Source organism: Centruroides sculpturatus, unplaced genomic scaffold (assembly GCF_000671375.1).
Source record: "Centruroides sculpturatus isolate CEXI.00-Female unplaced genomic scaffold, Cexi_2.0 scaffold813, whole genome shotgun sequence".
NCBI lineage: Eukaryota > Metazoa > Arthropoda > Arachnida > Scorpiones > Buthidae > Centruroides > Centruroides sculpturatus.
In genome coordinates, this window is record NW_019385070.1 from 32,281 (window position 1) to 37,236 (window position 4,956).

Below are 4,956 nucleotides of genomic sequence, written 5' to 3' on the forward strand. Positions count from 1 at the left end.
ACTCCCAAGTTTACCCGGGTACCCCCACAAAATCTGTCCTTTATACTTATCTCTTCTCTTCATATCTCTTAATTTCTTTACCCTTCTTCCTTAGCATATAAGCTAGATTAAGGTAGATTTAAGTAGTCGTAGTATCTTAAACCATAATCTTTTTATTGTCGCGAGCACGTGTTCTATTTGTGAAAATATAGAATTTTGTCGGACGGATTCGAACTTGTGCACGTACTATAGTTTGGGATCAAGTGTGTTTAGTGTAAACGAACCAGGTGTACGAAGGACTAAGTAGCTGTAGTTGAATAAATATCCTGTTTGATTTTATGGTTACTTCTTTGTCATCCTTCCTTTGTCCTCCACACCACCACACCTTTTTTTATATAGAACTCTGCTAATCTGAACTTTTCACTAACTAAACAATCCTGTGCAATAATTAGTTAGACTAATGATTAAATGAGGGTGTACTGTATATAAGCCATTTTAATTGAAATTTATACTAGTTGAAATTTAGTATTTAGGGATTTGGTATTTATTATTTAGGGATTTAGTATTTAGGGACAGTTTTGGTTATTGGAATCCTAAATCCTATTTGGTAAGAAAAAATTTTTAAAATTTTGAAGAAACCTCTGCAGAAAAATTCTATAATCTTAAATAATTTTGAAGAAATTTATTTGATTAGCAACAATTTTTGTTTTTTCTGGTGTATCATAAGTTGATACATATTTATAAAAAATTGTTTCATGCTTTCATTTGTTTTTTCATTATCTTATAAACATGATGAACCAAATTTTCCATTTTCTACGTTGACAGGTATGCAAATTATAGCCTTGGAATTACAATTATTAATACAGCATGTGTGTGTGTGTGTTTGTGTTTGTGTAAATATATAAATATATAAAAAAACTAGGTCCCCAAATGGTCCAAGGCCTCACTGCACTAGATTGCGAGTGCCTATACCTATAGCACACTTCCCTGGCATTGTGACATCATCACAATGCCAGGCTGCAATTTTACTTGTTTTCTTCCAAAACCCATATTTCTCAAAGTATGGATGGAAATGTCAATTACAAATTCAAAGCTCAACAACTACATTTTTACAGCATAAATTATAGTTGAGAAATATCTCTTGATATAATTGAAATTACTCTGTAATACTCCTTTACTCTGGCTACAAGTTTGGCTTGGGTCTTATTGGTTGAAGAAAGTCAGGAATCAAACTATTGACAAACTATTTCTATTAAGGTATATCAAAAATGTTTTATTTATACCTAATTCATGTATGAACTGTACATGCTATTGTACTAATAGAATACCACACCTCCAATCAAACCTATTACTGTTTACTTTGTAGAAACCTCCATTCTATCTCAAATTTCTTCCTCATTCCCTTGGTATTCAAGATACAGGTTCAACTGTATTTTTAAAAATTTGCAAATCTAACCAAAAATTCTTTAACAGATTATATTCCTGATATACCCTGTCTATTTTTCAGAATTAAACAAAATTAATCTATATCAATTATAATCAATATAATAATAATAATAATATGGTCAATATTTTAGCGTTTTTTAAATAATAATTAAATGTTACAACATTAATTTTGTTTATATGTTGAATAGTATTCTCAGATATATCAAAATATAAAAGAAAATCATTGGAAAGAGAAAGAGATACCAATAAATAATTAACTAATAACTATTATTTATCATCATTGAACTACTTTTCAATCATGTGCAGTAATAGTAGTAATATATTTTTATAATTGCCAGCTTATTTTAGAAAGGTTATAACAATAATGCTGAAATTAAATATTGTTGTTATATTTGATAAAAAGATCTATTTCTACTTTTTTTATAAAGCAATAGAAATAGATTATAAATAAATTTACAAAATAAAATTGTTNACATTCCTATGATTAAATAATAACGATAGATTAAATATGAGAGGGAGAGGAAAATCCCATAATTTAAACAACGCGGCACAAAATGTAGCCAACGAGTCTCAGATGACTCGAACATGTGTTAAACGAACTATCAATGTCAGAGTGAAAAGTTATAAGTCAGAGACAAGTGGTCATATGCAGGTAGAACTTTGACCCCAGCGCTCATAAACAATCAATCTAGGGAAACAATTTCTGAAAAGAGGGAAAGATTTAAGAGAGATAAATCATTGCATATGATCGTTTGAGTACCCAGATGACAGAAATCGCGAGTAACGGAGCTAAATCATGAGCGCGAGTCTTGCAATTTTGTCAACAATCGACAAAACGGCGTCGAGCAGACACCTGGAATCGGACCTTTCCCGTGACCTGAGGCGGTCTCAGTTTATCCCAAAACAAAAGAGAGACCAATCGGGAAGTGAGAAAGGGGATGAAGGGCCAATCAGAAGTCCGAATAGTGGAGGGAAAAACTATAAAAATCGGAAAATCAAGGTCAAGAGGGCTCTCCTCCGACTCCACGAAAGGTAGTGACTTCTCTTGTAGTGTGTCGTCGCAAAGAACTGTGGACTCCGCCGCTTATATCTTTCGATTGTCCGCCGTGATCAGCAACAGCATCTCGTCCGCCCCGGGGTTACGACCGACGCCGAAGTTCTCACACTCCGCATCTTCGAGGGAAGAATCTAGTGAAGGACTGTCGATTGCCGATGTAAGCATATATGTTAACAAATAAACGGCTTTCTTGTGTAAAACACTTGTCGTCATTTGCCTCCTCCGTCACCGCCCACATACAACCTTCCCTTAAATCCATCCTGACACGGGATTAATAGATCCCACCTAGGAGACAGCAACCTTACACAGGTGCCGTGAAGTGGGTTTCAAGCCCCCTATCTCCCCCAGATCGGCCATCTTACACTAGAATGCGGTCAGTTAACCGAGGTGACAGTTAATCGGGGGTTGGATAATTGATGCTCTACTGTATATATAAATGTGACCAAAGAAATGAGATTGATCAAAAATATCTGATAATACAATTTATTAATTTAAAAGCAAAGCGTTTATCTTAATTTGAAAGAGTGAATTTGAACTAACTTTGGTCTAAATTATACACCATTCTATGACTTCAATTTCACAGAACTTTGACTAGTCCTATTTGAGAATGGCTGTATCATATTTAATAGTATTTTTATAGTATCTGAAAATTTCTCTGTCTCTCCAGCCTGAATATTTTTCAGACTACTCAGTAGATTTAGCATATAACTTTTTTAAAGTGGTGAAGTTGTGCTTAATCAAAAATTCCTATCTATCATGTGCTGGTATACAAAACTTAAGCAACGATATAATTTTTAAGCAGATAGCCATGAAAGTGTAGAAAAGAGCTTGTTGCAATAGTACAATGAACACCCAATTCAGTAGAAAGGTGATTTGTATGCAGGGAGATGACATCACAGATGATGTTAGAGCATTAGGGCATACAAAATGTGTGCAATCAGTACGTGCAATGCAAGACTACAATAAGAAGGGTATCTTTGATTCCATACTGTATGCGTTCTATTCATTTTCCACTAGTATACTTTCTTCATCCTTTAAGTACTAAATACTGTCTATAATCTGAATTTCATGTCTCCCAAGTGATTTCTTGCAGAGTTATGGCAAAAAAACAATCTCTGCTTAAGTTTTGCACACCAGTGTATATAGCATGGTTACATGCTTTTAAATGTATTATAGTAGCATGTGCATGGTGCAATGTGCAATCATTCCACTAATATATACAGCATGATATAATCTATATTAAATTCCTTTTGTGTTTCAATGTACTTGCTTTTGTTGCAGTTAGATAATTATAAGGATCTTTAGGAACAAGTTTATAGAGTCATCCATAAATTATGTAACAGTACATTTATACTTTTCAAATACTATTCAACCCTTTTTTAACATTCCATAACACATTGTATACACCCACCCCCAAAATTAAGTAATGCATATCCTTGATTGCACTAAGGAATATGCAAATCTATTACATATATTTACAGTAGATTATCAATTAAAAAAATAACAATACTATTAGATAGTTCCATTCTTAATAAACTGAATCCTGAAGGCATTGAAAAATAATTAGTCAATATTTTATAATACTGATTGATAATTTGGCTATGGAAAAAAAAATTCATTCATGAGAGATCAATTTTTCAAATTTAAGAAAATATTAACATTTTGATATAAGATTAGACTTGTTACGCTGTCTTCAGATAAAAGGAGAATAAGCTCACTATAACCATGTCTCTTTTGTCTCCAAATCATAAAAAACAAAAGAATTAATTCATAATAATGACAACAGCATCATTTGATGTAAAAAACATATTAAGATGCACTATCATAAATTGTTCCATTTGATTCTATATTAAGCTACAAGAAACAATCTGCTGATACAAATCTCATTTAGAGATTCAGCATCAGTCTCATTTGACATACATCCACTAAAATATTGAATTCATTAACATCATCTCTAGTAAATGTCAGTTGTTCTTCATGAAATAATATGATATAGTTATAGTCATCTGGTTAATGCTACTAAATTAGCTGATGCCAATTGCATATGGAACATTATTAAATTAAAGTATACCTAATTTTTTAAATAAAATTATTATTTAGGTGTCTTAAATCAATAAATCACAGTTTCTATGAACGTTGGATGTAATATTCCATAAATTTGTGATGCTGTCTTACAAAATTTCTGTAAGAATTTATTCACATATAAATCTTTCAATATACAGATTTCAAAATATCAATAATTAAATATACAGTAGAACCTCGATTATCCGGACTAATTGGGAATGAAGGTAGTCCGGATAAGGAAAAATCCGGATAATCAAAACAAATACTTTAATTTGTCTTTTAATGATAATACAACACGTTTTCTTTTCGATGACATATCGGTAATATTAAAAGTAAATACTGTATTTAAACCGTGATCAAATTTTCAAGAAACAAACGTTCGTATTGAATTTGGACTACTACTGACCAAC

General features: G+C 31.9%; 1 protein-coding gene across 1 annotated transcript in view; it reads right to left on the bottom strand.

Moving 5' to 3' along the window:
• The window catches only part of LOC111634208 (protein transport protein Sec16A-like), a 101,042-nt gene that overhangs the window by 26,478 nt on the left and 69,608 nt on the right, over positions 1-4,956 (bottom strand). The gene's annotated exons all lie outside the window — the stretch shown is intronic.